The sequence below is a fragment of the Peromyscus leucopus genome, chromosome X (genome assembly GCF_004664715.2).
Source record: "Peromyscus leucopus breed LL Stock chromosome X, UCI_PerLeu_2.1, whole genome shotgun sequence".
NCBI classification, from domain to species: domain Eukaryota; kingdom Metazoa; phylum Chordata; class Mammalia; order Rodentia; family Cricetidae; genus Peromyscus; species Peromyscus leucopus.
In genome coordinates, this window is record NC_051083.1 from 4,210,631 (window position 1) to 4,224,026 (window position 13,396).

General features: G+C 41.5%; 1 pseudogene; it reads left to right on the forward strand.

Moving 5' to 3' along the window:
- On the forward strand, positions 1–986 carry LOC114687393 (annotated as a pseudogene).
- Positions 987–13,396: the final 12,410 nt, after the last annotated feature.

The window sequence follows — 13,396 nt, forward strand, 5'->3', positions numbered from 1 at the left end:
ACCTAGAAAACAGGACTCTAAGAAAGACAGAGGGTCTCTTTCCCATCTTGCAAGATGACGGGTGAAAAGGGCAAAAAGCCTGACACAAAAGAGAAGAAATCTGCGGCCAAGAAGGCTGGTGGTGATGCCCCTCCCACTGGTGTCGGTGCCGGTGCCGGTGCCAGTACCGGTACCGCCAAAAAGGGTGACCCTATGGTTAAAAAGACCAAGAAGGGGAAGCCCCACTGCAGCCGGAACCCTGTCTTGGTTAGAGGGATCGGCAGGTACTCCTGATCTGCTATGTATTCCAGAAAGGCCTTGCACAAAAGAAAGTACTCAGCTGCCAAAACCAAGGTTGAAAAGAAGAAGAAAAGGGAGAAGGTCCTTGCTACTGTCACAAAACCGGTTGGTGGTGACAAGAACGGCGGTACCCGGGTGGTGAAGCTTCGAAAAATGCCCAGGAATTATCCTACTGAAGATGTGCCTTGGAAGCTGCTGAGCCATGGCAAAAAGCCCTTCAGTCAGCACGTGAGAAGGCTTCGGGCCAGCATCACTCCTGGGACCGTCTGGATCATCCTCACAGGGTGCCACAGAGGCAAGAGAGTGGTTTTCCTGAAGCAGCTGGCCAGTGGCTTGCTACTTGTGACTGAACCTCTTGCCCTCAACAGAGTTCCTCTGCGAAGAACACACCAGAAATTTGTCATCGCCACCTCTACAAAAGTTGACATCAGTAAGGTTAAAATCACCAAACACCTGACTGACGCTTACTTCAAGAAGAAGCAGCTGCACAAGCCCAGGCACCAGGAGGGGTAGATCTTCGACACTGAGAAGGAGAAATACGAGATTACAGAGCAGCGAAAAACTGATCAGAAAGCTGTGGACTCGCAGATTTTGCCAAAGATCAAAGCTGTTCCTCAGCTCCAGGGCTACCTTCGATCTCAGTTCTCTCTGACAAACGGGATGTATCCTCACAAACTGGTTTTCTAAATTGCTAACAAACTAATTAAACAACTTCATGTGTAAAAAAAAAAAAAAAAAAAAGAAAGAAAGAAAGACACAGGGATCGCCCAATGACAGAGAAATGTATTAGAACTACATGAACAACATGGATGTGAGTGGAGATAATGAAGTGCAAGGGTCGAGGGAAAGAGAGCTTAGGGGAGTGGGAGATCCCAGATGGATTAAAAACAGTGAGGGAGAACAAGGAATAAAAGATTATGATAAATGAAAACCACATGAGAATAGGAAGAAGCAAAGTGCTAGAGAGGTCCACAGAAATCCACAAAGATACCCCCACAATAGACTACTAGCAGTGGTTGAGAGACAGCCCGAAAGACCTACTCTGATGTATGTCCCTGTGCTTCTCTGCCCTCATGGCTCTTGTTCTTGGTGCTGTTGTGAAGTACAATGACACTCCCACTGTGAAGGCCAATAACTGCATTCTCAGCTACATTCTACTGATCTCCATCACAATCTGTTTCCTCTGGTCATTGCTCTTCATTGGGCAGCCCCACATAGTCACCTGCATCCTTCAGCAGACCACATTTGGAGTCTTTTTCACAGTGGCTGTGTCTACGGTCTTTGCCAAGACTATTACGATTGTCTTGGACTTCAACTCATGACTCCAGGTAAAAGGATGAGAGGGATGCTGGTATCGGGGCACCCAAATTTGTCATTCCTATCTGTACCCTGGTCCAACTCATTCTCTGTGGAATCTGGCTAGTCACATCCTGTCCATTTATTGACACAGATACACACTCTGAACATGGACATATAATCATTGTGTGCAGCAAATGCTCAGTCATTGCATTCCATTTTGTCTTGGGATACTTGGGCTCATTGGCTCTGGGGAGCTTCACCGTGGCTTTTTTCGGCTGAAATCTTCCTGACAGATTCAATGAAGCTAAATTCCTGACTTTCAGCATCCTGGTGTTCTGCAGTGTCTGAGTCACCTTCCTCCCTGTCTACCACAGCACCAAGGGGAAGGTCATGGTGGCTGTGGAGGTCTTCTCCATCTTGGCCTACAGTGTAGGGTTGTTAGCGTGCATCTTTGTCTCAAAATGTTATGTTATTTTCATGAGACCAGATTTAAATTCTCTTCAAAAGTTCAGAGATAAATCACTTTATTGACCCAGTCATAGTTTTAAGATTTTTAGATGACACTTATAATATCTATGTTCCATTTCCTTGGAGTGACCCCCTCTTCCATTCTCAACTTTTATCATTTTCCCATCCAGTTTATCAAGTTTCATAATGTCATCCTTATTGAACACATTTTGGTGGTAATGTGGGTGAGACTTTACTGTATACATTCTACTCTTTATAGTATACATATTATCACAGGAATCTACCTCATCTTCAGGCTCTCAAGATCTTTCCTTCCTTCTTCAATGTTGCCTGGGCCTTAGATCGGGAGGGTTTTGTAGATGGATGGATTGCATGGTTCTAAATGTATATGGTGAATGGGAGGAATCATTCATAAATGAATCCTGTTAGTCTTTATTCCCACCTATTTTTCTATGTCATATCCTGAAGAGTACTTTCTAGAAACTTGCATGCTAGTCAGTAGGGAAAAGGCTTCTACTTGGTCACCAGGTACACTTTTCTATATTTGATGACAGAAGTAAGTGTTGTCCCCTGGAATATCACCTCAGCAGCTGGTACTATAGTGAAATCCTAACCCACATGCCTCAGGGATCTATATGGAAAAAGTGGTGGAAATATTTAAACAGGCAGAGATAGTGAATGTCTTCATGAAAGCATTATAACCTAAACATTGACAGGACTAAACAATCACATGAAATCACAACAGTGTTGGAAACATACAAAAATCTGCAGTGGCACCAGCCAAAAAATATCACAGTACTAACAAGTAGACAGGGACTCAAATACCATCCCTAAACAAGAAATAGTTTGCAGTTCTTGCCTTTTGCAAGAGACAATATTTTCTAGAATGGTGTTTCAATGGTTATTTCAACCACACTCCTGGGAATTTTCATGCATTTTGTTGTAGTTGGCCACACAAGATATATTTCATGGGTTTTTATTTTGTGTGTTTGGGGCAGGGGACTTCCTTTTATTTTGCTTTCTTCAGACATTGTTTTATTTTATTCTTTTTGCTTATTTGTTATGATTTCCATTTATGCTTTGTTTTGTTTAAGAGAGGTAAGAAAAATAGGATTCAAAGATAAGTGTGGAGGATTGGGGAGTCATTTACTGTGGTGAAAATAGGATAAAAATATAGTATTTGGAAGAAAGATTTAATAAAAAGTAAAATTAGAAATACATGTATGAAATAACTAATTGAGTATGTGTTTACATATAAATGTTAAATGAATTGCACTTTTGGTATGATAGCAATTCCCTAAGATACACAAACCATCCTGCAAGAATCTCAATATCAGGCATGAGAAATCTTTCTCTAGGTCATTTTTCAGGAGAATCTAAATAAGCTCACAAACATATAAGCTGGGGACACTCATCTTGTTGATTCCCAGAAATTGAAGATATGCCCTATTGCTGAAGACACCACACACTTCAGATACAGACATGCAAGTATTGACATGGAATTGACTGGGAAGCCTCCTCCCTGAGGACCAGCTTTCAGAGTATTTGAAGGTGCTAAAATTTGCCAAGAAAGAAACAACTATTTTTTTTAGTTAACAATTTTTTCATTCATTTTACACTCCAAAGGTCCCCCTCTTCCATTCTCCTACCCCCCCAGCCTCCCCTCCCAACAGCCCTTACTCCCACCCACAGGAAGGCAAAGCCTCCATTGGGTCTAAGCCCTTCTGCTGCCACAAGGCTGCACTACGTGACCCACCATAAGTAGTGGGCTCCAAAAAGCACCAGGGATGGATTCTTATCTTTCCACCAGGGGGCCACCCAAAGCTGGATCAGAGGTAAAGAGCACTGACTGCTCTTCTAGATGTCCTGAGATCTATTCCCAGCAACCACAGTGGGGCTCAAAACCATCTATAATGAGAGCTGGTGCCCTCTGCTGGTGTGCAGGCAGAAAAAGGTGTCCATAATAGATAGATAGATAGATAGATGATAGATAGATAGATAGATAGATAGATGATAGATAGACAGATAAATAAATAATAAATAAATAAACAAATAAATGCTGATGTGCAGGCAGAAAAAGGTGCACAAAATAAACAAATATATATATATATGTTTAAAAAAAGAGAAATACATGTAATTATAATAACTTTTCAGCAGTAAAGTCTATGAACCACCATAACGACTATCACAGCAAGATATATTAAAAGATGTGATTGTGGGAAGTTATATTTGGGCTAACCAACACCTGCTTAGACATCTTTAAGGCACTCAACAGAAGGGAGTTTATGTTTGTTACTGTAAACCTAGCCAAGTACCTATGATTAGTGATGTCTTAGACTCTAAGGGAGAACCATTGCTTCCTATTTCCTGAATCAGTATAATTCTGGAAACTTATTCTTCTATGACTGGATAAGCAAAGTCCTGGCCACTCATGATAAAGCTTCTTCTTCAATACACTGAATCCAAAGCAGAAATACCCAACTTGTCAATAGGTGGGAACAAATGGAACATCGAACACAATTACACACACACACACACACACACACACACACACACACACACACACACACACACCATTTTGGAAAGGAGCAGAAAGACCAGTAAGACCTGGAAGACTAGGGTGCCTGCTGAGAAGGAGTGTCTTTTCTATGACAATGAAGCTGAACCTATGATATCTTAACAACTTTGTTATCTAAATACAGCTTGCACAGTGAAAAGTAGACCTGTAAAAAAGATGAGAGAATTCTGATATGTCCACACCTCTACATGGGAAATGACAGGCAATCAATGGTGCTGAGAGATGGTGATTCCATCCTCTCTACAGATGAGCTCAAACTAGAAGCAGTAACTGTACTCATCAGCTGTTTGTGTCTCTTTCTGTGTTGGTGTGCACATCTCTATCTCTCTAGGTATATAAAAATAATGTTGCCGGGCGGTGGTGGCGCACGCCTTTAATACCAGCACTCGGAGGCAGAGCCAGGCGGATCTCTGTGAGTTCGAGGCCAGCCTGGGCTACCAAGTGAGTTCCAGGACAGGCACAAAGCTACACAGAGAAACCCTGTCTCGAAAAACCAAAAAATAAATAAAAATAAAAATAAAAATAATGTTAAAGAGAGTGTTTGAATCTTAGATGGAGGGTAAGGACACGAGATGTGGTAGAGGGAGAGGATGTGGTGGAAATGATGTAAATACAGTTCTTCTGCATGAAATCCTCATCAAGTAAAAATTTAAAAGAAAAATCAGATTCCACAAAATATATTGTATAAAATGTCCAATGGAATAAAAATGTGTATTTCTGAAAGGTGCTCAACTATCGAGGAAATGCAAATTAAAACTCTGTTAAAACACCAAGTCACACAGGATCCCCTGCACTGATAGATGGATTCTTTGAGTGTCCTAGTTCCCAATTAGACAATCCTTCTCTCTAGATCCTAGGCAATGGGTGCCCATTCCATGGCCCTTCCCAACCTACCACAGCCTCAGAGACTGGGCCACAGCATGTTCCCCATGCCACAATACTCCACCATTTCAGTGACCACTAGGGCCACAGGCACCACCTGCACAGACAGGTGGAAGAGTAACAACTTGATCCAAAGGCCTCAAATATGCTAATTGTTGGAAGAGTAACCATCAGAACCAAAGGTCCCACCTGCACCAATTGGTGGAAGAGCAACCACTGGAGCCAGAGGCCCCACATGAACTGATTGGTGGAAGAATGACCACAGGAGCCAGAGGCCCCACATGCTCCAAATAGAGGAAGAGCCCCAGAAAGTGGGAAACAAAATCTCCAGAGGCCTCAGAAACCTCAGGATTCACAGGCCTCACTTGTAACAGTTGGAGGATGAGATGGATAGAGTGTAGTATAAGAATACATTTGCCGGGCGGTGGTGGCGCACGCCTTTAATACCAGCACTCGGGAGGCAGAGCCAGGAGGATCTCTGTGAGTTCGAGGCCAGCCTGGGCTACCAAGTGAGCTCCAGGAAAGGCGCAAAGCTACGCAGAGAAACCCTGTCTCGAAAAACCAAAAAAAAAAAAAAAATACATTCAACAACATAAAGAGCAACATGGCACCACCAGAAATGAGCAGTTCCACAACAGCAAAACCTGAACATCCCAATGTAAATGAAACAGAAGAAAACAACCTTAAAATAACTTTATGAAGATAATAGGGGTTGTTAAGGGACAAATGAAAAATTCCTTTAAAGGAATTGAGGAAAATACATACAAAAAATGGAAGAAATCAATAAATCCCTTAAATATCTAGAAAAAAAAACAATCAAACACATGAGGGAAACAGTTCAAGACTTGAAAATTGAACTAGAAGCAATAAAGAAGACACAAACTGAAGGAAGGCTGGAAATGAAAAATCTGAGTAAACAAGCAAGAACTATAGAAGCAAGTGTTACCAAAAGAATGTAAGAGACAGAAGAGAAAATCTTGGGCATTAAAGATACAATAAAACAAATCATCAAAGAAAAATTTAAATTCAACAATTACTTAACACTAAATGTCCACAAATAAAATATCACATATTTCCTTTTTTCTTTAAATAAACAAAAAAATAATAATAATTCCCAGGGCTCATCCTGGCACCAGGACGTGGATCTCCACATCTGCTTCCATCAGTCACTGGATAAAGGCTCTATGATAACAGTTAGGGTACTCACTAATCTGGTCAACAGAGTAAACCAGTCCAGGCACCATCTTGACCATTGCCAATAGTCCAAGGTGGGGTCATCCTTGTGGATTCCTGAAAACTTCCCCAGTGCCCTGTTTCTTCCTATCCCCATGATATCTTCATTTATCATGGTATTGATAAATTCAGGGAATCCAATTGATGAGAGAGAGGAGGGATTCTGTGGGCAAGGGACATTGAGACCAAGATGGGAAAACATACAGAGATGACTAGACACATTAGTGGAAACACATGAACTGTGGACCAATAGCTAAGGAGCCTCCATGGGACTGGACTTGGCCCTCTAGATAGGCAAGACAGTTATTTAGCTTGAACTGTTTAGGAGGCCCCCAGGCAGTGGGGTTTGGATCCATTATGGGCTGGCATTTTGAAGTGCAGAGCCTATGACGGGACACTTGGTGCAACCTTGGAGCAGGGATGAGGGTCTTAGACCTGCCTCAACTGAATGCACCAGGCTCTGCTCACACCCCATGGGAGACCTTGCCTTGGAGGAGGTGGGAATCAGCGGAAGGTTGGTGAGGAAGACTGGGGGCAGGGAGGATGGAGGAGAGGAAGATCTGTGGTTGGTATATAAAATGAATTTTAAAATTTTAATAAAATAAAAACAGGAAAAAATTAAAATTAATAAAGATCCTGTGTTTTATTTGGCAACGCACGGCCCCCAGCCCTCAGCCCCTCAAAAACTACTAACCGCTCCAACTGTTACCTGCCTATCCCCAGCTTCTGATGATGCACAGAGCACACACAATGAAGGAAGCAGTCTGCTCTTCCCAGAACCGGTCAACATCCAGGCTTTTGGATCCCCAGCTACTTTCCAATGTCGAGAGGAATTAGTCATGGATGGTTTTTCTTTTCATTTTTCTTTATTAAGAAATTTTCTACTCACTCCACATACCACCCACAGATATCCCCTCTTCCCTCCTCCATCCCAGGCCTTTCTCCAAGCCACACCACATCCTCATGTCCCCAAATCAAGGTCTCCCATGGGGAGTCACAGAGCCCCACACACTGAGCCTAGGCAGATCCAAGCTCCTTCCCACTGCACCAAGGTTGCACAAGTTGTTATACCACATGCACCAGATTCCCAGAAGCCTGCCCATACACCAGGGACAGAGCCAGATTCCCATCCTTGGGTGCCCCCCAAATAGTTCAAGCCAAACAACCATCTTCCATATCCAGAGTGCCTAGTCCAGTCCAATGGGGGCTCCACAGCCACCAGTCCACAGTTCATGGGCTTCCACTTGTGTGACAAATCATCTCTGCACATCCTCCCATCATGACTTCAACATCCCCTGCCTGCAGAAGCCTTCCTTTCTCTTATTAATTGGATTCCAGAGCTCAGCCAGTTGCCTGGCTGTGGATTTCTGCATATGACTCCATCAATCACTGGACAAACACTCTATAATGACAGCTAGGTTATGCACTAGCCTGGTCACCAGAGTAGACCAGACCAGGCATCCTCTGGAACACTATCAGCAGACCAAGGTGGGGTCATCCTTGTGGATTCCTGAGAGCATCCCCAGCACCCTACATCTTCCTGTTTCCATGATGTCCTCATCTATTATGATATCTCCTGCCCTGCCCTCCCATTCTGTCCCTCTTCCAGCTTGACCCTCCATTTCCTTAGCTAGGCTCTCATCCCCAACTCCTCGCCCTCTGCCACCCTCCACACGCAGTCTGCTTATGTAGATCTCATCCACTTCTCCTTCTCAGGGTCCTCCATGTGTCTCTCCTAGGGTCTTTCCCTGTTAGATAGCCTCTCTGGAGCTGTGGGTTACAGTCTGGCTATCCCTTCCTTCACATCTAGTACCCACTTATGAGTGTGTACATAGTACATTTGTCCTTCTGACTCTGTGTTACCTCACTCAAGATGATAATTTCTAGTTCTATCCATTTGCCTCCAAATTTCATGATATCATTTTTTACTGCTAAGTAGTACTCCATTATGTATATGTACCACAATTTATTTATCCATTCTTCAGTTGAGGTGCATCTAGGTTGTTTCCAGTTCTTGCTATTACAAATAATGCTGCTATGAACATAGTTGAGCATGTGTCCTTGTGGTATGATTGAGAATTCTTTGCGTATATGCCCAAGAGTTGTATAGCTAGGTCTTGAGGAAGACTTATTCCAATTTTCTGAGAAACCACCATATTGATTTCTAGAGTGGCTATACAAGTTTTCATTCCCACCAACAGTGGAGGAATGTTCCCTTGCTTCACATTCTCTCCGACATAAACTGTCTTCAGTGTTTTTGATCTTAGCCATTTGGTATCTCAGAGTTGTTTTGATTTACGTTTCCCTGATGACTAAAGTTGTTGAGCAATTCCTTAGATGCCTTTCAGGCATTTGAGATTATTCTGTTGAGAATTCTCTGTTAAGTTCTGTAGCCCATTTTTTAAATTGTATTGTTCAGTATTATGAACTATATGAGTTCTTTATATATTTTGGAGATCAACCCTCTGTCAGATGTGGGGTTGTTGAAGATCTATTCCCATTCTATAGGCTGTCATTTTGTCTTATTGACCGTATTCTTTGCTCTACAAAAGGTTCTCAGTTTCTGGAAGTCCCATTTATTAATTGTCACTCTCAGTATCTGTGTTGTTGGTGTTATATTTAGGAAGTGGTCTCCTGTGCCATTGCATTCCAGACTATTTCCTACTTTCTCTTCTATCAAGTTCAGTGTAACTGGATTTTTGTTGAGGTCTTTGATCCACTTGGACTTGAGTTTTGTTTAGGGTGACAGATATGGATCTATTTACAATTTTCTTCATGTTGATATCCAGTTATTCCAGCACCATTTGTTGAAGATGCTTTCTTTTTTCCATTGTACAGTTTTGGCTTCTTTGTTGAGAATCATATATTCATAGGTGTGTGCATTAATATCAGGGTCTTCAATTCGATTCCATTGTTGCATATGTTGGTTTTTGTGTCAGTACCAAGCTTTTTTTTTTTTTTTTTTTTTTACTGTAGCTCTATAGTAGAGCTTGAAGTCAGGCATCATGAAGCCTCCAAATGTTGCTTTATTATGCAGGATTTTTTTGCTATCTTAGGTTTTTTGTTTTTCCATATAAACATAAGCACTGTTCTTTCCAAGTATGTGAAGGATTGAATTGGGATTTTGAATGAGTATTGCATTGAATTTGTATATTGCTTTTGGTAAGATTGTCATTTTTACTGCTTTGATTTTATCTATCCATGAGCATTGGAGATCTTTCCATTTTCTGATATCTTCTTCAATTTATTTCTTCAGAGACTTAAAGTTCTTATCATGCAGGTCATTCACTTGCTTATTTAGAGTTAGCCCAAGGAATTTTATATTATTTTTGGCTATTATAAAGGGTGATGTTTCTCTGATTTCTTTCTCAGCCCTTTTTCATTTGTATATAGGAGGGCTGTAGCTAGAGTTTTCCTGCCTTGCCAAAGTCAGGACAAATCTCTGTCACCCGCCAGTCCCACAGTCGCTCAGACCCAAACAAGTAAACACAGAGACTTATATTGCTTACAAACTGTATGGTCGTGGCAGGCTTCTTGCTACCTGTTTCTTGTAGCTTAAATTAATGCATTTCCATAAATCTATACCTTGCCACGTGGCTCGTGGCTTACCAGCATCTTTACATGCTGCTTGTCCTGTCGGCGGTGACTGGCAGTGACTCCTTCTGCCTTCCTGTTTTTTCTTTTCTCCTGTCTGTTAGTCCCACCTATACTTCCTGCCTAGCCACTGGCCAATCAGTGTTTTATTTATTGACCAATCAGATCAACACATTTGCCATACACAACATCCCACAGCAGAGGGCTACCGATTTTTTTCTTTCTTTTTTTTTTATGCCAATTGCCATTTATTGAAGGAGGAAGAAGATCTTGAATACAGGCTTACAGCACAATGGGAGGATCCTGGAGGCAGAAGTTTGCTACAAATGTTTTACAATCTTGCATCGAAGCTGTTAATGCCATTATGAAGGATACATAGAAAAGGAACTTCCTTATGCATTCAGGAGGGTGAAACCCTGGAGGGAATGAGCATAGGGAGGATATCAAGGTCAAGGTCAGCAAGCAAGGCAACAGTTTTCCAAAATGGGGGCCAGGGCCCTACAGGTCCCCCTTTTACTAATAAATGAACTTCTGACTTAGGTTGCATGGGACGTTAGCATGGGTACATCATGGAGACTCCTTCCCAGGCCACACAGACACTCTGTCTTACATTGGTGAATGCCCCCAGGTATTACCACCTCTGAATACTCATTATCATACAGGCTCAATTGTGTGTGAGCTGCAGACTTAACTGCTGCCAAAGATCTCAAAGTGCTGGGCATGCAATCTGTGTGCTCAACACAGAAAAGACCAACAGAAGTCCTAACCCACCCATAGCCATTAGGCTAAAGGCTACTGAGCCATTCGCTTCCTTAATGAGCCTTCCTGCAAATTGGAGTCCTTGTAAGATGGTATCTCAAAGGCAAATGGAACTTGAGTGTATAAATTTATAGTTTTAAAAGCCAATTGAACTGTATATAACTATTGAATTAATTTTATCATGCCCAATAAAATGAAAGATTAATTAACTGGGGTAGCTACTTTTGCTACCAGGGTCTCCACTGTGCTAGCTGTAGTAAGCAATTATGAAATGGTAATCCCAGAAACAGTAGAAGTGGTGGTCGCTTCTGCTATAACAGCAACAACAGCAGCAACAATGTCAAATTCTCTTCTGGAGTGTATTGGTATGCACTGACATGGATACAACTCCAGGAACACAAACTGCCAAGGTCCATTTTTCTTGATCCCAGCACCACTTAATCAGGCAGCTCTGCAAAAGAACAACTAAGAACCATAAAGAAAAAAACAGGCAGCTCACAAGGAGCATAACTAATGGTCTTATAATGGCTACATTTAGGCTGATAATTTTTTTCTGGTTTTTCAAGACAGGATTTCTCTGTGTAGCTTTGCACTTTTCCTGGAGCTCACTTGGTAGCCCAGACTGGCCTTGAACTCACAGAGATCTACCTGTCTCTGCCTCCCAAAGGCTGGGATTGAAGGCAGCACCTCAAATGCCCAGCTAGGCTGATAAATTTTAAGGTATTATCAAAGGGGCTAAATGAATTTCAGGAGGCCAATAAATGTTGCACAGAGCAACTCATGAAAAGTATGTATGACCCAGCTTGAAGAGGAATTTGAAAATGAGAAGCTTAGCTGGCATGCAACTATTAAAAAATAGAGGTCAGTGACCTTCAGGTTTATCCTTAATCTACAAGGTGTCTGGGTGACACGTTCTCAAGCATACTTGAAAAAGCAGTTACATGCGTTACCTTCCGGAGAATCCAACCACATGGTTACAGTTCCTAGGCTTATGTTAATGCTTGCCAAGTTGGCCTTTTTGGGCTCTCAATCCCCATTGGCATCAGAGTGGAGAGTTTATCATGAAGCCCAATTGGCTCTATGTCATATTGGGTTTTAGCAGTAGCCACAGGGTGCACTCAGCACTCAGGAATCCAAAGAGAAACCTCATTGTCCTGAGGAAAGACATAAAAAGAACCCTTGGTCCACACCATTACCAGATCAGGTCTCCTCCAAGTGCCAGTAGAAAGATCCTTCCATTGCTTCAGAGGGTGATTTGCAACAGGAGCCATCCAGTGCTTATCGCAGCGGATGCTCCAGCAGAATCCACTGATAAAAAAATTAAAATATATAAAACAAGGGAAAGAATAAAATGTGAAGGGGAATGAAGAGTTCTTAGTTACCCTTATTTACATTAGCAAAATATGTTTGGGTTTTTTTTTAATAGTTTAAATTTTATTTTATTTTTTTCAATTAATTAATTAATTAATCTATTATCAGCTTGATATAGTATAAATTCTTATCTTATAATGAAATGTTTCATTGAGGTTTGCTCAGTAATTGTGTAAAACCAAAACTTATTATGAGCCATAGTCATCCTAGGGCTCCCCATGCTTATATATAGCCTCCATGCTTTGTGGTTGCAGTCTCATTATTCTTTACTTTATATCTAGAATCCACTTATGAGTGAGTACATACTATGTTTGTCCTTCTGGCTTATGTGTTACCTCACACAGGATGATTTTTTTCTAGTTCCATCTATTTGCCTGCAAATTTCATGCTGTCATTGTTTTTCTCTCCTGAGTAGTACTCCATTGTGTATATTTACCACATTTTCTTAATTCATTCTTCAGTTGACAGGCATCTAGGTTGTTTCCAGTTCTCACTATTGCAAATAGTGCTGCTATGAAAATAGATTGAGCATGTTATCTTTATGGTATGAATTAGCATTCTTGGGTATATGCCAAGAGTGGTATGGCTGGGTCTTGAGGTAGTTTGATTCCTAATTTTCTGAGAAACTGCCATACTGATTACCACAGTGGTTGTACAAGCTTTGCATTTCCCACCAACAGTGGAGGAGTGTTCCCTTTGCTCCACATCCTCTCCAACATTGAGTCATTATTAGTGTTTTGGATCATAGCCATTCTAACAGGTGTAAGGTGGTTATCTCAGAGTCGTTTTGATTTGCATTTTCTGATGATTAAGGATGTTGAGCATTTCTTTAAATGTCTTTCAGCATTTGTGATTCTTGTTTTGTGAATTCTGTTTTAGCTCTTCAGCCCATTTTTTAATTGGATTGTTCAGTACTTTGATGTCTAGTTTCTT